We start from the raw sequence: 25,492 nt of genomic DNA on the forward strand, positions 1-25,492 counted from the left end.
ACTCTCTTTTGAAAACACAACTGCACAGAAAAACCACAAGAGCATTGCAGCATTGCTGGAAAACCTTTCTGTAAAGCATTTTTGGGCAAGGGTCAAGCACTGATTAAAAATGTTCACAAATCTTATGTGTGTTGAGATTTTTATTAACTGATAATACCAAACAGCTTATCAAAGGTTCATTTTTTGAAGAGTACATAAAAGTACTTGACACATCTACTCTGGAGGCAGATAATTTGTTATGTTAAACTGAATGCACAAAAAGAGGATTCTTTGAGGAAATAAACTAGTTTTCAGATGTATTTACCAGGAACACATTTAACACTACACAAGTAGGTGTCTTTCTTAGCACTATATCTGTCTATCTGTCTAATCAACTCAGTGATTTAGAGGCCCTTGTCTAAAGGTAATTTTTATAATGTATTCTATAATTTATAGCCCTCAGAGAACTGAATATGCAGCTTATTATTATTCATAAGTTCGATGTGTTCACTATGCATAGTTCTATTCTATTTAACTTACAACTGTAACAACAGTTTAGTTTCTAAGCATTTTATAATTTTAAGATTTATTATTTGCATAAATAAGCCACATACAAGCTTTATATGAAAAATAAAACATACTCTTTATTTACCTGTTTTATTTTATTTATTACACTTTAAACCAAAATGTGGTTAAAGTGAAAACATGAACCTAATTACACTTATAATGAACATAGTAGAACAGGGAAGAATGTTTCAATATCACTATAATTAATAATTCCTGGTGTAGTGCTGAATTCTGCTAATTGTTTATGATTAGATTTTGTTGTAGGATTTCCATGCTATAATAAAATATAACTTTTATTAAATAGTTTAAAAAAACTATAAAATTAATCTAGACAGTTTCTTGGGTCTTAAATTTGTTAAGTTATGGGTCTCTTACTATCACTTTTTTCAATTGTAAGCAAGTTGTTCTGTAAAGTCTTCCAGAAAGAAAGACAATTATTCAGTGCTACTTGGCTTTATGATAGAGGCATTATAATTTTCTGTCTTCTGGGTTATCTGGTTAAGTCCACCTTTGTTATCAACACTTGTGTTTTAAAATGAAACAGAACACAAATGATACCAATAAATTCTTCAGTACAATCCCTCGTCTTTGAAGAACCCAAGCAATCTGTAGGGCCAGCTTCACTTCAATTCGCCACACCTCATTGTACTGGAAGGCAATTACAGCACGGATATCTGTCAATGCTAGGCTTGGCATCTCTGCATTAGTCATAAATTAAATCCTCTGAAGTCAAGACTCCCTGCCCTCATTATTTCCTGACAGATCGCAAGTTAAATGATAGCACTGAGCTACACCTCTCACAGTTTGATGCTTTTTGCAGAGCTTGTGATACAGAGGAGGGAAAAATAAATGATGATGTCCAAACAGTTTCTTAATCCCATTAAACCACAGAGGCCATGTTCAACTGTATGGAGTGTGTGCTTTGGATTACAGTAGATTTACATTTAGCTCAGAGGGAAACGTCTGGTGAAAGTCTCCCTGCTTGGACTAAAAAAAACATTTCTCATTCAAGCCTTCGATATGGTTGTATGTGTTTCTGTGCATAGAGAAAGGCAAGTTTATAGGACAATTTTCATAACTGATGTTTTGGCATAAACAGGCTGGTCTTTTTGTGATATGTAATAACCAGTTTGAAATGGACGTTTTGCAAGGTCCATTATGTGGCAATTGTATGTATAAAGCTAATTTGTAAGACAAAGCATTGAAAACAATGATTAATGAAACCAAGAATGGATATTTAAATCACATATCCATTTGCTGTTTGTTTGGAATTCTTTATTCTATTTACTTTACAAGTATCCACAGTATAAACTATACTGCTTGAAATGCAGGAGTTGGGCCCTGGTACTGTACAGAAGGTTACTTTTCAGTTTTGTTGCTTGTTCTAGCAGTTTATGAACTGACTGAGTCCCTTGACAATTCAACTGTGTTTTCTTTATTAATAGGATCATTCATTAAGACCAGTTGATTTATCTCCTATTTTGCTGTTAAACAGGCAACAGCTGAGTGAAATTAAAGCACAATTACCATAGTGTACTTTGTTTCCTAGGAATTGACAACAAATGGAAAATGGCAAGGATCAGAGGGAGATTAAGGATCATAATACAGAAAATTGCTGCAGCACTTGGTATCATTTTTTAACATTGGTAATTACTGTCAGCACTTGATGGATTTATATATACAGCTATTAGTATGCCACATTTTTTTTCTTTCAGTTACTGTTGTAGAATAACAAACGTGAATGAAAAAACCCAAGGAAGCACTTCATAAAGCAGTGGCTGGATATAGGTGTATCTCATATTGACAGTATCATACTGTATATTCCACTACATTTAGGTTGAACCTGAGTTTATATGATATACAACTTTTAATAGTTGTATTTAAAATATTGCCATGTCACCTGCTACTACTACACTAGCTGTTGTAGAAATTCAAGTGGGCCAAATATCAAAGTCACAAGAAATTTAGCCCAACAAGCTTGGGAATGGTGAATCTTACGATTTGCCTGAAAAAGAAACACTCTTCAAGGGTTAAGTCAACCTGATTGCTGTATCTTTACTTGGAACAAAAAAAAAAGAACAGAAAGAAAAGCAAAGTGGAACATACAGCCAGGAAACAGAAATCAAGGCCAGAAATGAGAACCACAGGTGATAATCAGACTAGTTTAGATCGCCCCAGCTCTTTCTCATACTCTGCACTTAAATACATAATCGAAACGACTTTCATATTTTCCTTTAATCTAAAAGCAGATTTCTCTCTCCCTCCCCCTGGGGAGAACTTCTCTAAGCCACTCTAAAGCAGCTTGGTACCAGGTTTGATTACTTCATTTGCCAGGGTTTCCTACTGTTTCTTGACTTGTTTTTCCTCTACAGGGATCCTTCATTTCATGTCATGTGAAACCTTTCGGATTTATGATGATGAGAGGATTTTAGCTCGGATTTACTTGGGACGGGGCCCTCCACTTTCCAATGCATTTACAGGAGATCGTGATAAAATGTACAGCATCATTAAATACATAATTCCACCTACTCTAAATTCAGTCAGTCAAAATCCCAGAACTGTAGATTACGCCTGTTTATATTAATTAATTCAGATCCTCTCTTTCTTAGCATTGTGGTTTAAGCTTTTTAAGTACATATTCTTAATTACTGGACAAGAAGCATGCATCATTAAAAATTAATATACATTGAGGTTATTTCATGGTTTGTATTCTGTGAGCAAGTATTTGCAGAAGTATAGATCACTCATGGAGTACACACTGTATAAATGAAACAGATGGGAAATGTACTGAACACTGAAAAAGGATTACTTAAAAGAAATCTAACTTGTTCAGAGGCAGAGGGAAAAACTGTCAGTTCTTAAGAACACTTAAGAAGTAAGCATAAATAACAACAAGAAGTAATGGATATTAAAAGGCTCACTGCGGCATTTGTCAACTACCCAGTTTTGCATTATGATAATGCATTCATGCCGAAAAAAGCCACTTGAAGCTGCGCCACTCATGAATTATTTTCTTAATAGAAAGGAATACATTGTATTTTTGTATTATTCATATTGGTCAGTCCATTGCAAACAATACCTCCCTTCTATACATATAAAGTATTGAGTAATTTCAAGTAAAGTTGTTTTTGTAACACTAGCTCTCTGAAAAAAGGGCTCAAGAAGCAAATACTGTTATTCTCTCTGATGCGGTTTGATGTGCTTTATGAGCTCTGATCTGCTAACACGATGGACATTCTATTTTGGGGGGCTTTGCTGTACACTGCAAATTCTTTTCTTCTCATTCAAGAGCACACAGCAGCCTTAGTGTGGCACAACTGAAAGTTATGACCCTTCTGAATTAAGAGTAGTGCTGTAAGACTTCATGAGAAAACACTCTTCCCCAAAGGAACATGCTCTGTCAATTAAAGAAGAATCCCCAGAGCTCACACTGGAATCTGTTTGCCTTCGGTGCAGATGTATGGGATTAAAAAATTGCACAGCAGCAAAAACCTGTTAGTTTTCTAAATGAAAACAGAGGCCAGTTATGGATGCTGTATGCAGTATAATCCTCAAATAACACTGCTCTGATTTTTCTTTTTCTTTTTCACATGTACCCTACAGCCCATGTATTTTCTTTTGGCAGCTTCCATTTAACATTGGAAAAATACAGAGCAGCTGTGTGTTTGCACGGCAGAAAGGGTCTTCAATAATCATTGACAATAGCTTTTTTGTGGTTAGTTTACTGTATACACTTTGTTTCTGTACGAGTAATGGCAATAATAAGTTAATATATTATTGTAGAACCAAATAAAAAAAAAACTGTCAGGTGCTATTAATGTGATTTACTTTGTATTTCCAAAAATGGGTACAAATGTGTATTTCATCACCTATATACAGTATGACTTAATAACAAGCTGGGTAATGTAAGGATTAGAAAAATTATATCAGCTCAGAGCATTTATCCATTGTTCTGTTGCCAGATGACACATGAAAACAAAATATTCTGTAGTGCCACAGGTCATTATTAGCATTATCTTGGGTCAATTCTGGTGTGTATAAAGATTCAGCGCTTGACAAGCTTGGATCCCTCCATTCCAGCTTTCCAGCATTCCTCCACGGCACAGACAGACAGAGCTTGGGACTGTTGCCAGCACAGCCTTGACCCCACTCAGTTCAGACCACCCGATAAGCTTATTTAATTGACAGGAGAGGCTCTTCCACTAAGACTTTACTCATTTATTCCTTCTGGCAGCAAGACTAGAGGGCAGAGCAGACACGTTGAAGATGAAATAAAAAGATTTTGACCTCAGGAAAAATATTTAAGAGGACCGATATCATATCTAATACTTTTGAGATGGAAATCTGCAAAATTAGTACTTAAATGTAACATGTGATTACAGTCAAAGGAAAACATTTGAAAAGTCCGAGAAATATTAAAAGATTGCAGGACCCCAAGGAAGCTTGTTTTATTGCTGAAATAAAAGTCATTCAAAGTAACTTTTCTCGACTGATGTCAATTACAATCCCCTGAAGTGTAGGGATTAAGAATTAACATGCTGTTTGTGAGCATTTACCAATTTATTCATTCAGACCAAGATCACATTTTTCTTTGTGGTTTTTTAAGGGATTCGACACTGCCCTCTGTTTAAAAAGGAGAAGGAGCAGTTTTAGGCCTGGGTGGGAGATTGTTAGAGTCTGTGAATGTCAGCTGTATAACTGGTGGTGTCTTTTCTTTTCAGAAATTGATTCAGGCAATTCAGCTTACAGGAAAGGTATAATTACACTCTGTGACCTCTAAAGGAAGGTGGGCTATTTCAGCTCTCCCAGGATCACACTGAATATTGACAACAGGACCATATAATGTGTGCTGCTTGAAGAACAATAATAAAAGAAATACTTGCCTATCTCAGCCATGTGTGTCCTTGCCTAACGTTTCTTTCTAACTTGTGCAAGGTCCAAATGCACGAGGCTTTTAATAACACAGATATGGAGCTGAATTATTTACACAGGTGGTGCTTGACTATGATTAACTGAGCGCAGTAAATGCAACATTTATTCCTGCAAACAGGCAAAACATTGATTTCACACTGTATGCCTTAATATACAAGCATGCCACTCCTGAAATCCTTAGAACATTGGACCAAATGGGACAGAAACAAGTCGTAAACAGTTATTAGTAGTATTGTCAAGAAGAACTTTGGTTTCTCATCCATTCTGTTCAATCTAGGTACTATACAGTATGTGGTACATTCTCCAAGTCCCTTACTGACCAATTAATAGTGATACAACATACCCAGCTGAATAAACGGGAACTTGGGATAAAAGCATCAGCCAAATAAATTAGTAATTAGTAAAAGCAAACAAAAAGAAATGCGGCATTGACATCAAGTCCTGTCGTGGTCTTGATGTGCTCTTTCAGATCTTTAACATCAACGTGCCAGAACAAGGGAACACAGTGAGACCGAAGAAAAGAGCTCATCATGACTGGATTGACATCCAGATACCCCCCAAGAGAACACAGGCTCATCTTGCCAGAGAGTGTGCAATGTTTGCATTGGACTCCGTTACCTTCAAGTTCATGGAAGACAATTATCTCCATCATTAAAGGATATCCAATAAATGATGACTAATACGATCATTTACTATTCCTGACACTCATAATAATCTTTCATTAGCCATTCTAATGCTCCATATTTCTCATGGGACATGACATTAAGATTTTCTACTGTAGATCTTGCTAGATGTTTATTAATTGCAGTGCATTTTTAAAGTACAACTTTTAATTTAGGAATTAATTAGCACTAAGATTCCAAAATGTAAAGAAATGGAAGGTTTTTCATAGATTTATTGAAAGAATGTTTATCTCCTCTAAAATGTTAAGGGAGCCTCTTCATTCAGGAGAGCACCACTATGGTGTTAGCACTAATCTGCTGTCACGCTACGTTCCCTGTGGCAACTTGTTCCTTAAAGTCCTCAACAACCGTGCTTAACATAAACACATCTTGCCTTAAGGCTGAAGGCAGCCTTAAAAGAGCTACAATGACTAAATAGCTCCTTATCAGTAGTATATGTAAAACACAAAGGCCTTTTTTATTATGTTCAGAGCAGTGCAGTGGAGTCTTTACAATGAAGGGCAAACTCTTAAGGTTTATCAAAGGCCGACAGTCCCTAGAGTGGTGTCCTAAAGCTGACCCTTCTCTTTCCATTATCCATGACTGCTGGCTTGTCTTAACAGAAAAAGTTACTTATCCGGACAGGAACACCATCAAGGTTAATTCTTGGCAAAAGTCTTAGCCTTCTACAACTGCTGGGATTTAGGTTATATTTGAATCTTCTTGAATCTTCCCAGTGGGAAGATGGTCTCCCAGCACGGTTTGCAGTACCAACCTGGTCTTCCTTGGTACTGGCCGAGCTCAGCCTTGCTTAGCTTCTTGGATCTGAAGAGATCAGGCTAGGAGGTGATAAATTCTGCTGCCAAAACATATCTAATCTGTTCTAGAGTAAGGAACGTAAATTATGTAAAAATAACTTTTTTCAATGTTGTGGGTATTACAACCCCATGGCTCATGTACATTGTTCTTAAATACCCAGAATCAATATGTACATCACATACAAGTCACTGAAATAAAAAGGAATTATTTTAAGACAGCATGCTGGGCCTACTGTGCCTATAACATCGGATCAGAAGTGTATCGGTCTTCAATTAGAAAGGGATCTCACAGCAGCCAAGTTAAAAAAAAAAGCATGACAAGTAAATCAATTCTACATCTCCTTACTATTTTCATTCTTCTACTTAAAATTTGATATCCATTTCATGCTGGTTCAATGAAACATTTTTTTAAAGAAATCATGTACACTTTCTGAACTGAGATACATTGGTAAAATTAAAAGTGACTTGCAAAACTGAAGATTTGAACATTTGAACCTTCAATGGCAATGTGGTTAAAATTTTAAAGTCATGGTAAGGCACGAAGGAGCTTTAAAGCTTCAATCCAGTTAATCTTTTCTCTCCAATGCTGAAGATTAAAAGGGAGAAAAAAATGGAGAAAAAAATGAGGATAGCTGATAAGGGTTCTGGATCAATAACAAAGGAGTGAAATGTCTGAGAATTATTTTCTTCACTGACCTAATAAAACCCAACAGAGGACACCCCACCCACACAAACTACATACAGTATCTGCAATGGCCTCCTCCACCCTCCAGACACACTCATTCTCTATCTTTGCGTATCCTTTTTGGAGTTTGGGTCCACTTCCCTTTTCCCGAACTAAGCTATTTGCTAGGAATCGGGGTGACATTAATATGGAAAACTGCTGCAATGCGTTTATTTTTAGATGTATTATTTCTTTGGAGCCAAAGCTGCTTCTGATTCCCAAAGAAATATAAACAGAGGATTTCCTTACTGAACTCAACTTCCTCTTCATTCAAAGTGTCAGAAACTGTAAACACAGCAGCAGGCTTCTTGAATGCGTCTTTCACTTTTTTATTCATGTAAAGATGCGTTGATTCAAGGATAATATCAGTTCAAGAGTTTATTTAGATTGTTTCTGGCTTATTTAGCTTGCATTTCTCTTTGATTTTCGCTAACAGTGTACCTTTCCAGGACTGCCTGCAGCATTACCTGCTGGGAAAAGACGGTACTGGAGTAACTCCAAACTCTCCAACTGTCACGGCTCATCAGTGGCTGTTTTCAACAGCATGTACGCCAGCTGGTTTAGATTTCTGGCAGTTTTTGAGGAGGGAAACTTGTCATTTCTATATTGTCCAGTCACATTAAACCGTTGCCGAAGGACTTCAACTCTTTTAACGTCATAACCACCTTGGTGAGCTCAAAGAGTGGGAGTGATGATAATGATCCATTTTATTTAACAGCAAAAAAAGAAAATAAGAAACAGCAGCATTTTGTTTAGAGAAATATAGAGAACATAAACAGTGTTAGAAGGGAGAGGAGGCCATTCTCTCCTGTAGTCAGTTTGATTAGTAGTAGCTTGATCCACAGCTTGTGGTATCAGTTTTGACTGCATGGCTGGGTAGCTTGTTCCAGGCCACCATAACTGTGTAAAAAAGTGATTTACTTTCTTGGCTTATGTCCTCTGGATTCGTGTTTCATAGTTGATTCCAAAGACGTTTATTTGGTTAACTATGTCAATTCCTTTGACAATTTTGCATCTTAAATCAGGGATCTTTGTAGTCATCTCTGTAAAAAATAAAAAGTGACAGTTCTTTTTGCCTTTAAGTGTACTATATTCCTGTAAGCCCTGGACTATATGTGGTTGCTCTTCTCTGGACTGATTCCAGACCAGCCATATCTTTTAAGTAGTGTGTTAATCACCATTGTACTCAATTCAGTGTCTTAAAAATTACTGTAGAGCAATCCGGCTGATTTCACAGGCTCCATGTGCCTGACCATTTTTCATATTATATCTGTAGATTTATCATCTTACACTACCCTGCAGCTGTACAAGAATGCCAGTCCAAAATTTCTTTTTAACTTCCCTTGCACTGATAACATTCTTCTGGCATTCACACATACAGTCATTCACAAAACCTATCTGATAAATGTAAACGTATTTCTATTGAATTGTAACTGGCGTATCTATTTCATTAAAGTAAATATTATAATCTTAAAACAGAGACAAACTGTATTGCAGTTGTAGGTTCTCTGGAAATGGTGCTTTAAAAAGAAAATAAATGCAACAGTGATTTAAATGTAGAGTTACATCTGTGTAATAACTATTAGTTTTAGGACTTTGAAATGTAAGACTGTTGTAAAAATGCCATATAACTGTATTATTGAAACAGTTCTGAACTTTTTCAGTGTCAGATCATGTACAGACTAATTGGTATGGTGCTTAGAATTAGCACACTAATGGGTCAACTCCTATCTGCATTACAACAAACATGAATTAAAAGTCAGCCACTGCCTAGCTGAGACCTTTGCCACTGGAACCACTAGGGAGCTACTAGAATTATGCACATGTTTGATCTTGCTTCATTCTTAATGTTAGTTAGGGTTGGCAGGATCGTGGCTTCTGCGGGAAATACTGACTGATGTTTCAGCAGCATGCAGGGTTTCTGATAACCTTGTGAAGGTCCAAATGTTAATTAGGAAACAGAGTCACCATAACACTCACAAAGAGTCACAAAGCATTATTATTTTCGTGCTTGTATATTGGGCAATTATGATGTCTACAGCAGACCTCCTATCATTTGTTTAAGCAGTTCCTTGGTAACAAACTAAAGAGAAACAGCAGTCTACTATGCCAATGTAGAATAGAATGATTTAGAAACTGGCCATTTTATAAAAGTAAAGTGAAGTATATTCTTGTAATAATCTGTGATCTGAATGCTTGCTGTTAAATGTAAAGATATGCATGCAGAAGTATGTACAGAATATTTGTTTTTTGTTAACTGGGGACATTCTTAAAATCTCGAATTTGTCAGTCAGTATATAGTGGGCCTTGTAAGGGCTAGACAGAAAAATGGCAGAAACACTAAGATAGAAGTGGTCCCTACTGGTTTTCCTGTTTATGACAGTAAGGAAGTCAAGAACAGTCCAGTCATGCATCAGCTCCTCAGCCTCACAGAGACTATCAATCACCTAACATACCTGAGTAGCCATATTTGGGCTTCTTATGGTAGCTGTAAATAAATAGAAGGTTCTCTTAGGAACGTTTCAGTGCTTTGGCCTGAAGTCTAAATACCAAGGTAGGCATCCCACAATCAGCCCTAGTAGATAAACATCTGTGTTTGCTTTTACCCGAAACACAAAGACTGGATTATATGTTTCCACGGAACTGAAGAAATAAGTACAGAATAGAGCAGAAGCAAAGCTCAAAAGCCTAAGGTGTACTACAGAATTAAGAATTTGTCTGCATAAATGAATGTGCTGAAGTAGAAAAAATCCTCTGTCCTGTTAGTCATTAACATTTCTAGTTTTTAAATTTCACAAACTAAACTTGTTTAGTTTATTGAATACAATTTAATAGGCATTAGCCTCTGTAAGCTAAATGCATATTACATACATATACAGTACTTGTTGAATGGCAATAACCCTGTACATTGTTTTCTATTATACATTTATTTACAGTTTTGAAGGTTTAAAGGAGTGGTATACTTTCTCTTTTGAAAGCCCTGCAGTTCAGTCAGTTCACCCTTCCAAAGTATTACTTGGGTTAAAAAGGTAGGTATGGAGGAGTAGAAATTACAAACAATTATTCACCTGTTAGATGACAGAAACTCTATTTTCAAAAACGAATTTGTCACTTACAGGCTAATAGAACAACCACTGTGTATAACTGTGATTTAGGGATAATAATGGGATAGAAAGGTTTATCAGTGTCAGCTTAGGGGCTTTTCACATGATAGCACCATAAACCCTGTCTCATTTTGTCTGCAGAGAACTGCCAACTGAATGCCTGTTTGTCTGGAGGGTTGAGAAGGTGGTGGAGTTAAAACAGTAAATCGTCCTCTTCTGTAATGAGGAAAACAACCAAACTTATGCTTTTCCATAGAGGCAATAAAAAGATGGGACACCATTAATGACAAGGCTACTTGGATGTCAATAAAACCCCACACTTTAAGGTTCCAAACTCCTACAGAAATGGCCAGACCCAATAGATTTAATGAGGTGTGACAGGTCTGTGTTTAAATATATTGATCACATGTAGGGTTTATGCATTATAAGCACTTTTTGGATAGAGCACAAGGTCCACAACTGCCTGTTAAGTCACTTACCAATGCTGGTAAGATTTCAGTCTGGCTTTTCCATTTTCAGAGCCAACAGTCTGTATAGATACTAAAATGAAACACAATATACCAATTACCCGTGAAATGTTTTAAAAAGACTAGTTCAAAAGTAAGCCAAAATTCAAGAATCTCTATCCAATAGGATTTTGGTTGATATTAGATCCTGTTGGGTCAAACTCTGAGGTCTAAATAAATTCAATTAGTTTTCCTCAAGTCATTGATTCAGTTTTCGACGGTGTTCCAATGGTGAACACATTTATTCACGTAAATTTCAATCAAATTTGGGTAAAACAAAGCCAAAATTCAAAATCTATGTCTAATATTACTATAAAATGTACTCATTTGTCTTGATAGTTAGTGCAAGGTTATTATATATTAACTGCAGTAGAAGAAAAACAGATGTACACAATTATTTTTTAAATGCACATTTCAGAAATCCTAGGGAGAGGAAAACATTTAGATTTTATTTTTGACAATAACATCTTATTTTTCATGACAAGAAAAACAATGTTTTAAACTAAAAGCATACGTCCTCCGTGTCTTGTAATCCATTTAATGTGATTTGGCAAATCATATAATTTCTGTATTACTAATGTGAAAAAAAAATTCTTACTGTATTTCCAAAAGGGTTTACTTTTAATGCTGTATGCTGTGGAACTGGAGCTTACTTATTAAAATTTATATTAATGTGAATCTGACTCAAAAGTCTGAATAAGGTGGAATATGTCTGTATTCTGATTCTAATCACCTTGTTTTCAAGCTTCTTGAAATTCCACTTTCTTTTGTCTTAAATATGCAGAAAAGTACACAAGATAAAGTTATTTCCAGTGTGCATTACTAAATCCGGGGTTAATAATGAAAAACAGACATGGTAAATTGGTAACCCACTTCACTATAAAATCAGCCATATGAAAACGATCATAGTCCTGTGTATAGTGTTGCAGCTTTTACTGACGTATTTATTCACTTCAGTCGAAGAACGAAATCAAAACCAGTGCTGGAAACAGCCAAAGAAAAATCAAATAAGTTACAATCCATCCACAGATGTCATAAAAATAACTGAGCAGAAATATATTTGCATATTATTCAGCATAAAAAAGCTTCATCAAAACATGAGAACACATTGGATTAGACAAATGTAGGCTTTTACAATGAACTTGAGCAGTTTTATCCTAATGTCTGTAAGTGTCATAAGAGTGTCATAGGCCAAAGTTTGGCTCTGTAAGCTTTTTCACTGGAAAGGAAGATAAAGAATATTTATCTACTTTGCCAAGCATGTGTAATGCATTACCAATATTAGCGCCATGAAAATTGAAGTTACTAGAACTAAAATCCACAGCATGAAGAATCAGACCTAATAGAAAACTTTCATGAATAACTGATTTATAACTCATGAATAAGGCAAGTCATCATGAACCTATGAATTTATGAAAATGTAAAACATTTACCATTTACATGCAGCTAGTGTTCTTGAAATTACAAGCAATCAGATCAAATGAGAAACAAGATCTTAGGAACTGTGGAATGCCATTTTGTATTGCTTCAAGTCATGTTCATGTCACTGAGAGGTCAAAGGTCTCTACTGTATGAAAACACAAAATACAATTTGGATTCTTAGGCTGAACTCCTTGAGAACTTAGGCTGAAAATGAGAACAGACCTGCACCATTAATTCTCCTATCAAGTTCATTCTGAACCATGAATATTTGGCAGAGCTATTATGCAGAAGATAATAGATCACGCAAATGTCCAGCAACTACAGTTAAACATACAGCACAACATGATTCATTCTAAAGAATACATCGCTTGATGAATGTCAATGATTATCTTTTCAAAAATGAGAAATACACATTGACAACGATGTATTAATGGTGTACCTTGGAGAACAAATACCTCATTCCCTAAGGTCCTCTATGCAACAGAAACCAACCAAGCGTGCAGTGTGATTTTTATTATCATCCACAGTACCATATGAGGACTTGAAATTCCATATCCAGGAATAATCAGTCTGATAGCTGGACTCCTGCACTGGCAATAAAATCGTGCTATCTTTCCAAATTTACTATGGTGTCAAAATGTTCGCCATCTGGCACTTGCAGACTGAAACATTGTCTTAATGATAGTCCGTATTGAGCCACAGTATTTTGTGAAAAGATGTATTCGTTCCAATCATTTTGGTTTCAAGACTCAAGAGCCTTGATGAGATTTATGCTTCGCTTTGGTTTTTTTCCATATGGAAAGTTTTACTATAGGTAACTGTTCACCAAGCACAAACAAGTTATGCAGGGACCACATTTCCTGTATGCATATTGGAAGCAGTTCTCTAGGCATTGAAAGCATGAAATGACACCTGGTTTAAGGTAACCTTTTGCCATATACAGTTCCAAGGAGACTGAGCTGCACTAACTGTTTCTGTTTTGAGAACCATGTATGGGAAACCTGGGCCCTTCAAAAAAGAATATTTATTTGCAATAAAGTTTTAAAGTATTCTAAAAGTTCTTATACTGATACTTCTACAGGATACAAAAAACACAAAGCATATGAATGAAACATGTATTTTAACATATCACAGAGGGGGATACCAGGTATAATGAATTATACCATATGAAATACAGGAGTTTTATAATAGATGGTTAAGCTTCATCTGTGCATTATTTGTTTAAGTTTCCATTTAATTTAATCTGATTTCTTCCTCTGGGGAACATTGATTTCATTCTGAAACAGGCGTTCCATTGTGAAATATTAACATCTTTATAAACGAACATTTAAAGACATCTTAAAATCTGTTTTTCTGGATTGGTACTGTAGGTAATTCATGAGGGATTTTTTTTTATATTAAGATCCCACTTAACAAAGTGGATCAGATACAGTACTTAATCAGATTTTATTTTTTGAAAAACAGTGGGAACAGACGTCAAATGCGTTTTAAACTATTTGTATACTTTGACCCAAAAAAAGATACCAAATTGGTGATACAATATTTATATAAAGATCAATATTGGTTTTGCTGTTCATAGTACCTGTACTCTGTTTTATTTCTTGCATTAGCTGGTGAAACTGCTGAAAAGCTGAAATGGTTTTGTGCTGTCTTTAGGCACTGTGAGAAGTCACATGTCTTCTTGTGTTGTCTGCATGTGTGTTTAGGAGAGTGCAGGAGTTGGGGAGAGTGCGAAGCAGCTGCGCAGGGCTTGGACTCCAGGATTTGATTGGATGGGGCTACTTATGACAGTTGTATGTTGAGAGAGTGAGCTTCCAACATGTCATGAAGAGTAAGCGACTCTCTTGTGCTCTGATGGCACGCAGGTGTGAACAGGGTGTAAGTCTGAGATTCTTGTGTTGGGTTTGGGGAATTCAGAGCATGCAGGTGCTCAGAGTGTGTCTGTCCTGTAGCTGCCTGCATGGGAGTGCATGCTATTTAATGCCAATCCTGTATATGCTCCTGCATATGAACTTGCTTTTCTATATAAATAAACTATATGCTTTTAATAAAGCGCATGATTCTGCACTTGGCTCCTATATTCATCTGGTTTCTTTACAATCCATGCAATAAATATACTGTTTCATCCCAATATACTTAATGGACTCAGATTGTTGATTGGCTGACAGATGAAAGTCACTCTTTCATTGCTCTTTAAGAAAACATGCTGGACACAGTCAGTTGTCTCCTTTGTAGCTCTTTTCTCTTCTTATCTGGCTGTGTTTGCATAAGCAAGAGATTATTTAGGTTTATGAGGCACAATCAGATTTCTAATCAAAGCCCAATCCTGGGTGGTAGCTATCGTTCTGTGGGTGGTCATGGAATCTACCTACCTTACCCTGTACCTCCATATTCGGTTTGTAAGTCTATGGAATGTACAAGCTGAGATGAATCTGTTAACGTTGTAGTGTACATTATAAGTACACTATGCTCTGACTGGAATAACCTAGTCATGGCCAGCAATATACCTGATGAAACTGCACTGTACATAATATTGAGTTGATTTAAAGGGAACTAGTCTTGTTATATTCCATGTTGTTTGTGTCAATCAAACTTCACACAGCTTTCTTGATGTTAACATTCTGTTTCTTGTTCCATTTAACATAAATTATTCACAGATATAGCTACGCAGTCTCTGCAAACAGTGTGAGAAGAATATGAACAGACGAGCAAAAAAAAACATTTTAAGGAATGATTGGGGCTGGCAAAAAATATAAAGGCAATCCACAGCAGATGACAGTCATAACATAAACACATCTTGATGAGGAACAGCTATGTGTAAACAATGGCAGGCTGCCAGCTCAATAGAAAAGAAAATGGCTTTCGAACTTCTGAAGACTTGCAGAGTTTTGTGCCTGGAATACTGCACGCCAAAAATGCACACTTTTTTTTCTTTATGTGTCTCTAAAGACAGAAGGGTCCTCTGAATGACTTGTCAGAGATGGAGGAGAAAGCTGAGGATTTAATCCATACTTTCTTGGAGAAACACTGCCAGCACTCTTCTGCTTGTACACAATCTCCCTGTCTCCCTAGTGCTTCCCTTGAGAGAAGAAAGGAGCAGCACGCAGCAGTAGATACTTCAGCTGTTGGAATTAATAGAATTTCATATGGCTCAAAATTGATATTCCATTTGTATCCACCCAGGCTAAGACTCTAAGACTGTCTGCTTAGAAAATATGTCAAAGACAATAAACAAGGTCTGTGGGGCAAAATAATTACTGGTGTATTTGCTTGTTCCTTTGTAACACTTTTTGGTTTGGTTTTCAGCAAGCTGTCCTAAAAATACAAATTTTCCAGTCATAGTGGATAATGTTAACGTATAAACATAAGGAAATAAGCCAAAAATGAGAGGATACTGCTCCTGTTGGTACATTTTGGCCTAATTTCAATTATATTTTACTTGCTGTGTTAACTGTGGTTTAACAGCTTTTCTGGTCTTTAACAAAACAGTCAAATCACAAAATATTATTAGAAATGTATCACTAGTTTAAAATCCCCTTTACCAAAAACTATATGCATTGATATGCCCTGGCTGTATAAATGTTTTATTTCATGTGTATAAGCCCCCCTCAAAAAATGACCAGTATTTCCATGAAATTAACATTGGTAAGTGTCACAGAGTGAGACAAATTGGAGGTACTGTAAAGCAGTAGCTTGGAAACCATTTGGGAACGTGCAATTAATCTGTTTGTCTTTCTTCTTTATTCTTAGAGCTTCCCCTCAATTAAATCAATTCCCCTAGGTGAGCCATGCAATCTGTGCCTTGCCCCCACCTTCAGGTAATCTGGTTGGTAATCTGGTTGGTTCGTTCTTTATATTTTTAAAGGACTTTTACGTCCAATGTTCAATAATTCAGTGTTTTCGTCCAAGGATTCTAAGATCAATTAAAAATAGACGTAACATTTTCAGAATAGATCTGTACACAACAGCCAGATAATATATTTGTCCAATTTCAAACAAAAACATTAAGCATGTTAATTATTTTTTATTACAAATCCCAAATAATCACAAACTAGCTTGCTTTAATTGCCATTATCATGAAATCCAATTAAAGAATCTAAATTAAGAAATAAAAAACCTCTTCAATGACCTTTAATGTGGATTTACAAAATACAAAAAGAAAACATTCTGTGCTCTTTAAATGCTTTTTCTTGTTTCTCAGACTCACCCACTAGTTTTTTTAGATCCAGTTTCCCAGCAATTTTATGTTCATGTTGTTGAGTCCAACAAGTCTCTCCTGCACCATTGGTGGACACATTGTTGAATGTTTTTAGCACTTCTTTTTGACAAGCTACAGTATGCTTGCCACTAGCTATAGAAACTGCAAATTTAAAAGAATGCATAGTTATGAAAGTGTTTGGAAAGCTGTCTGAGTGTTTATTTTCACAAATAACCTTCAGTACTTCCCAAGGAGCGTGATGTTTCCGAAGTCGTCTTAAAAAAGCCTCAAATCTACAGCATCAATGTCTTTTAAATTTCCATGAGTGAATGCTGATTCCAGTTTTATACAATTTTATTCCCTTGCCTGTTCTGCTGTTTTCTTTTTCTTTTGAGTGATTAACAGTATCAAGACTGCAAAGTAGGACTTCACTAGGAAACTTTTTTTGGGGATCTGAATTGGTGTTTCTTTGTTCATAAGAAAACTGTTGTTTCTGTTTCCCAATGCTAACTGGCACTGGCTCAAAGTCTGTGGGAAAATCTTTTTCTTCAGCTAGCTCACAAGAATCTACCAGTGTTCTCTCAAACCCTTCATTTCACTGAAATCCTCCACAATATTTTCATTTTGCTGCAGTTTTTGAACAGCTGAATGTTTGTTGATGTTGAAGTTATTTTCCTGAAGCTGATATCAAAAAGGATACTGTAACTCAAAGCAAGTGAAGAAACATATTTGAACATGGAAAAGGTCATTTAAAAGAGCTTTTGCATCTGAACATAATATTATTAGGCATTTCAATAAGGGCATCATAAACATCGATAGCGATGTTAATAGTTAATGATGAAGAGAGTTTAAATGAGTAGTTATTTACAATAACAACTAAACAACACATTACACAATATTCAACATGTTATTCAATAAACATTATTATTTTTGTATATTTTATATTATTATATTTAAGAAACAAGGTGTTGCAGAGGCCTATGTTATACAGACCAAGGAACCCAGAATGCTCCCCCTGTAACCTGAAATCCTGCATAATGCCTAACCAGGCCAACCAAAGAAACACCCAGAGTCCAAAACCAATCCAATGCTAAATCTCCCTCCCTATAATCCTGGATGACCACAAGTTTGGATGTCAGCAAATCCAAGACATTGAATAAGGTGCTCTCACCTGGTACTTCTGTTTCCTTCTCCTGTCTCCTTCTCTGTTCTATGACCCTTCTCTCTCCTGCACCTTTTTATGATGTCTTCCTCAGTGTTAAATGTTTATTTTTCCATTTTGATTAACCAGGGTAGAAGATTTCCTTTGAACTGCTGTCTCTGACAGCCCACCCACAGATAGGTAAACAGCTCAGTTTCTACCTATTGTTTTTTTTTTAGTTTTATAAGTCGTAATATTATCAAATGTATAATGATAATTAAATGACAAAAGCATCTTTTAGCCCTTTAGATGCCAGTCAATTGCCCCACAGTTCAGAGGCAACGAGTGGGATGGCAGGAAAGGTTCAACTAGGCCAAGCATTGTTACAGCTGTCAATCTATATACAGTCAGTTCATCAATTAGCTCTGCCTGATCCCAAGACATCACCACGACACTCCCGCCCCTCATTTGGAGTCCTGGAGTTCTGGTCAGGAAGGGCAGATAGAAGCCCAGCCCAGGAAGACTGAGCAAAAGAAGGATCTGAGAAAATTTGAGGACAGTGCACCACTGAATACTTGAGAGGACCCGGACATCAGAAGGGGGCACGTTACAGAGAGCGGCTAAAGAAAGCTCAGGCATTCTTACCCTGTAATGGGACACAGAGCAACAGGCTGGAGGAAAGCATAAGGTACCATGCTGTTTGGCCATGACTGAGGAGAAGGCCTTGGTGGAACCAAAAGGACTCCACAGAGGTTCATCCTTTACTTCTCTGTGTACAAAGGTTACCAGACGGAACTGTTCTGGGGGAACAGCATTACTGGACTGCTCTGTGGGGACAGTGTTTTTGGAGTAACTGGGGTTCATGTGTTTCTGTGAGTGCGTGTGCCCCTTGTGGATAGTTTTTGTGTTATTAGATAGAAGCAACTGATTGGAGTTGTCAGTGAACTAAAGTACTACAGATGTGTGTGTTAACTGTCTTGTCTGTTCTGAGGGTGCACAGGTGGTTCTGGGAGATACAGAAAACTTGTTGCAGAGGAAAATGAGTCTTACAATTGCTGTGTGCCAAAGTCAACTACAATTTACCTGAATGTTGGGGTCACTCTTAGGTATGCTACATACAGTACATAAGCTCTCCATAGCTTGTTAGAAAGGTGCAGAGCACAAAACATACATTTTTATCACAGCTCCTGGCATTTGCTACTGGTGCATGCTAGAGAATGTTTAAGGACAACAACAATAAACAACAGAATGACATATCAAAATGCACATATAAGAATACATGCAACAGGAATAATAGCATGTAAGCACATGAACTAAACCTTTCCTGTTCCGTGAAGAGTACAGTTTTAAAAAAAATGTATATAGATATTTGAATTTATAAAGTAAAAAAGTGAAAAGTGAAAAATAAAGTGAAAACACATCATTGATGCCGGCTAAAATCAGTTATAATGGAGAAAATACCAAAGTTAAGCTTTGGTATTAGACGTGATCTAAGACTGCTTGAGTCAGGTTGGATGTATTGTCATTTCTGTCTTCAGAAAATCGTCTGATTGTTCAACATTTATGGTTTTGGATGAGACACTATGATTAATTTGATCACTGTAAGTAAACCTCAATGGGATGAAACTCCTGTGGATTTTATGAGTGTTGTACACATTTTTAAAGTAATGCCAGAATCAGAGCAGTGATTGTGTGATAGAGGAATTAGAGGGGGAGTTTGGAGTTTGGTGGTTGTTAATATACTTTTCTTTTGAAGGTTTTCTGCAAGTTCAATGAAGAGAGAGTTTACATATGTGTCACGACAAAGAGGCTTTGACATTAATTAGTGGACGGCTTGGCCATGAAATTCAATAATGCCCTGTAAAGCATGTTGGGAAAACATAAAAGTCTTTAAAAACGCCTGTTACAGACATCCATGACTGACCTTACTGCCTGCTCTGTGTGTAATGGACAACAAAGTTAAGCACTGTCCTAATTTAAAAAACCTGTATGCCGTCGTCATGCATTTGGCTAGATTAACTGAGAGGAAAGAGAGCTGCTAATGACTTCAGACCACCTTTGATGAATATTAACACTGAAGAAGACGCCAGAATCATGAGCAGCCATAAAGAAGAAAATATGACTGGGGGCTAGATGCATCTTTTTCCGGAGGTCATGACTTGATTCTATTTGCAAAACCGTGAAATTGGACCACCACATCGTCACTTAAAGGCATGGTATTCCCAAACAGGCAATCAAGATCACAGCAACAAATTTAAAATAAGGCTCTGAGACTCATTTCACTTTTTTTAATCTCATTTCATTACCCTAATTAAAACCAAGAAACAATATCGACTCTAGTTTTCTGGACTAGTTCCCACAAGTAATACTTCATATCTTTTTTGCTTGAACTGAGACTCACTGTCTAAACCATGGGGGAAAAGTCATGCTGATTCAAACTAAATCTTTCTGGTAGTTTGGGACACAAACCGGATCTTTTGCAAGAGTTCCTGTTTCGGTATTAAGTTTCAATATTCAACACAATCTCAGGTCAAATTTAGTATGAAAAGAGACGCCTATCTGCTGACATATCTCTGTACTGTTGCTACACACGGGAGGATCAGTTTCATTGCTAATGAGAGCACAAATCTCATTGCTTTTGAATGTTATAAGGAGACTTGAACACATGCAATAAAGAATGTTTTTAGGCACCCTCTTTTCAAAGGTCACATTGGGGCATAAACAACTAGTGGGAGAAACCCCAGTGCCTCTACATTTGATGCAAAATGTGAAACATCTGTTCTTATTTCCATTTCACACATCCTTGGGGTTCAAAACTATAGAAGCGATAATTTTCTTTTTTTAACATTATGTTGAAAACTTTCAGCCAAAGCAAACACTGCAAGACTGCATCTTCACTTATTTTCTTTTTTCTTGCTCATTGTTTCCCAGGCAATGCAAAGATGCATTTAAAGAATTTCATTTGGTAATCTTTCTTTAATTTAATATAGCTGTTTTGGATTATGTTTCAGTGCAACAAAAAGTGTACCCATATCCTTCACAGTCCTCAGAGCGCTTGGGGATAAGGTCTCTTTAAAAAAATAACTACAAACACAAGTATGCCCCAATGTCTTAAATGTAATGTAAATCTAAGACATTTTAGATGTAACTCAACACTGTTTTCTTTTAACCAAATCACACTTTATTTATAATAGATTAATAACATTATCTGAAAACCAGTGACATTGGACTGCTTCTATTTGGCAATTTCATGCTTTTTGAAGGAGGTTCATTCAATTACATAGAAGCCAACACATCATGAACTAACAACAGTAAGTTGTTGAGACTTTAAATCTAGTCACTTCACATGAACTGAATTTAGAAGTTATTCTTTTGAACGTTTCCCAGTGTGTCACAGATATTGTTGGGTTTTGTAATTTTTTTACAACATGAAAGCCCTGGAAAAAAGTCTAACAAATTGAATTCTAGGACAGGCAGTATAGTATATTTGAATCTAGCAATCCCAATTTGGTAGTATAATAATGTTCCAGCTTCTACAAGGTTACAAACCACATGCCATCAAACAATTTCCATTTTTAGCATTTTCTACATTGAAAAACTAAACTATTCTCAAGACGCTTTAAACAAGATTGATACAACACTGTGGGCCACAGATCTGAAGCTCCAATATTTGAGGGCTGCAGAATCTTCAGGATTTCTTCCCAGATCTTAATTGCTTCATTGAACTAATTATTTGAATATGAAAAGTTGATTCAACCATATTTTTAGATCTTAATTATTAGCTACTACATTAGCATTTGTAAAACCTGCAGGAATCTGGCCATCAAGGCCTGAAATTACCCATTCAAATTCAAGAACATACTGTTAGCATTTCACCCATGTTGCAATTAAAGGCCCAGGCAAGATTCTCAGGATATACAGGTAGGCTGTGCACATTTTTTGCTTCTGGCATTAATTTGAGATTTCAGCATAGAGTTTTGGGTGACATGGACAAGCATCTATGATGGATTAAATTGCCTGTTCTCATGTCCTGGATTTATAACAGCTAATTTTAATGTAGTAGTGAAGTCATCAAAGACTATGACAAAGCACCTAATTATCCTAATTGTCTTGTCGGTACATTTTCAAATTCTGTTCTGAGGGAGCTTTCATTGCATGAGAAAAGCCATAACATTATCATAATTATGCAGATACACCTTGCTTTTAGAGAATGTACTGTAACATTGAATGTTTAGAATGCATTTCAAAATATACCAAATTTAATAGGAAGGCAAATTTTTATCTGAACAGCAAGGTTTGTTGAGATATTTTTCAACATTAAATGATGAGTCATTAAATAATTAGGTTATTTTCTGAATGTAATAAATCATTTCAATTAATGCTTGATTGCTGTATAGATATTTTGTAAACGTCCTTCAAGATTTCAGTGAGCTGTTTTTAATCAATATTTTACGTATATCAAGTCCATAGAGTTTTCCTTCTGAAGATATTGATATTATCTTTTCTGCTTTGTAATTACTTTAAATTTTATTCACTAAATGATTTGAAATATTTTTTTGGTTTGAAGAAAATAAATCAGTTTTAAGAGATGAGACCTGGGTTGTTCCTATTTTGTTTTGACATCAACTGATGCAGAATGTAGAATTACAACAGACACCTGCACATTTAAATAAATGTTTTCCAAATAAATATTCAAATAAAAATGCACAAACTTACAGATGATCTCCCATCAAAATCCAAACCAAAGAGTGAGTTAGAGGGTTGGTTTGCAGGGCACATGTTACCAAGAACTGACAATAAACATCCAACTTTTAAGACTGAAAATGAAAAATATAACCAGTTTCAAGGTTATTGACATAGTTGTAAAAGTCTTTCTAGTTGTAAAATTATGGTCATGTGCTGTATCCCTTAGTTTAAAATTCTCTATGTTTGATGGATTTTAAAACAACACTTGAGCTAATTTAACGGAAAGTCCGTGATTACTTTTCACCATCAAAATTCCCTGTTGCACAGTTGAAAAGTTGAGCTGAAAAATAATGGTTTTCTTTCACAGCCTTTTCATTCTTGTATGTGCAGTATGGTACAGCCGGTAGTGTCCACTTCCTCTTTGCAAAAATAGATCTTGAGCTCCATTTTTAGGAATTAGTTTTAAGATGCTCTTTGAAACTACCCCCTTGATTATTAACAGTGTACTGCAGAAAGTGTAATGAAGGTAAATCATGGTGTTAATAATGTATTAGTTATATAAGATCAGAAAGTGACATCTTTCTCATTGTACCATATAGTTAAGACAAGGATTAGATACACTATTTGTATAAATGCCTGTAATTGACACAGTGTCTCATTTCTAGAACAATAAATTTGTAAATATATTTGTGGATTTCTAAACTGTATATAGTCCTTTCACTCAAACAATCCCATCTAGTATAACACATCTCTGTAACACCAACTGTGTCACTTTCAAAACAAACAGAACATTATACAGTTACAATGTGAGAACAGTACACAATCATTTTATGGTCAATCAATCACTTTTATATTTTTATACAGAAATTCTTTGCAAAGGCCAGTACTGAAAAGGGTACTGTCACAACTCGTACCTTCTCTCGTAAACGCCCTGGCTTTCTACACACAATCACCCAGGAGCTAATTATCCAACCACGTCCCTCTCTTCCAATATTTAAACACTCTTCATTGGCTTACCTACGCTCACTATTGAGAAGTCTTCCACAGCTTTCTCTTGTGTGCGCTATATTCTTTCCAACCTGACTCCTTTGGCTACCCGGCCTGGTTCCTAGTTTCGACTTCGCTCTTGCCTAACGACTTGCAGAAGGAATATTGGATTTACTCTTTTCCTTGAACTCCCTTCCTCACGGCTTCACACAGGGGTCCTACAACTCACCGCTTTCAGATTTCTGACAGGTACAAAGGTACTGTCTAGTAGAAAGTGGGTATGGATGGTATAAAAAGGTTAGAACTGTGATATCCATAGAAATGGCACATACTGTACACTACAAGACAGCTTTAGAACAGGTACTGCCTCTCTAGCATACTAATATCACAGAACCAAGAACGCTATTCTACACAGATCAGAACAGTTATCAAGGGGCTTTGTTGAATGAAAAATAACAGTCCTACTGTATTCCTCTAAACAAAACGAGTACTCTTTTGTCTCATTAGTGTATACTATATTGTAATATGCAAATTAGAGGTCAGAATAAACTGGAGAAAGCTGTCAGACAAGTAGAACTATAGGCAAAAGCCAAAGGACTATCTTTGAGCTCTATAAAATCTGATGAAGGTAAAGACAAAATAGATAATGGGAGTCAACCCCTTTATAGCAGGTTGTGTAGATATAGTGGAAGGAGGAACTGCTGGCTTTTGTGACAAAAGACTCACAGCAACAGACCTGGAAGCTATTATTCCTGCAGACTATAATATTGTGCAATAACACTGTGAAATGAGCACTTGAATTGCATCTACAATTCTATAGTTGTTAAAATGTATTGAATCACTGTAGTATTGTATGTTGTATCTTGTAGGGTTTCATTTCATTCATATTTATTGTATTTTTCTGTATTTGTATGCATGTGTCTTTTCTTCTTACTAGTGGGTTGAGAAGCAATATTGCCAAATGAATTTCCTGAGTTTGGGATAATAAAGGTCTTCTAATGTACTCGAATCTGTGAGAAAAAATGCAGTATTTAGGTATTTTTAATAGTGTTTTGGTATAATCATTGAATGGAATGTTATCTTCATATATACTGAAAAAAAAAGACTAAATACTTTTCCAACACAGCCTTTCAATTGTGTTACAGATCTGCAAAATCAGAATGTCTCAGTGGAGCTGTGATCTGAACTTGGATTGTATGCAAATGTTTACGCCTCTTTCATGAAAAGGTGATCCTTGAATGATTAAACTTTGATATCGAGCACATTTTCTACACTGGCATTAACAGCCAAAGCAACCTCCTTAGTGAGTTCTTAAAGTAATTTATATTCTAGTTTGAATTCCTCCTAGTTCACATATGGTGCTGTTGATTAAAATCAATCTTCTGGTTTTGAGCAAAACAAATTTAAAAGGTAATAGCAAGCAATCAGAGTGGCCCGGCGATGTGATTTATTTTTCCTGCTCTCATATTAAGCTTTAATCTCCAACACAATATCATCGCTGCCTATAATTCACCCATTTTTGGTCTAATCTGTAAAATGTCTGTATACTGACCAAAAACACATAATCATTTTGTACTCAGTGAGAGTAAAGAGTAAAGACACACACTTTAAAATATTCACTTTTAATTGTATTGTTTATGTTAATCTAAAACTATATTTCTATGATTCAAAATAAAAATGAATAGTACACAATACCCATTCCAAAGCTTTCAGAATGTAAATGATTAAAATGTATTTTTAAAGAGGAGATACAAAAATGTGTTTTT

At 35.9% G+C, this 25,492-nt stretch overlaps 1 long non-coding RNA gene across 2 annotated transcripts in view; it reads right to left on the bottom strand.

The window, feature by feature from the left end:
• LOC138242222 (uncharacterized) overlaps window positions 1-25,492 on the bottom strand; it is an 80,035-nt gene that overhangs the window by 34,412 nt on the left and 20,131 nt on the right. For both annotated transcript variants that reach the window (XR_011191475.1, XR_011191476.1), the window contains exon 2: window positions 11,266-11,326. This is a non-coding gene — a long non-coding RNA (uncharacterized lncRNA). The remainder of the gene's footprint in view (window positions 1-11,265; window positions 11,327-25,492) is intronic.

The sequence above is a fragment of the Lepisosteus oculatus genome, chromosome 13, assembly GCF_040954835.1.
Source record: "Lepisosteus oculatus isolate fLepOcu1 chromosome 13, fLepOcu1.hap2, whole genome shotgun sequence".
Lineage (NCBI taxonomy): Eukaryota > Metazoa > Chordata > Actinopteri > Semionotiformes > Lepisosteidae > Lepisosteus > Lepisosteus oculatus.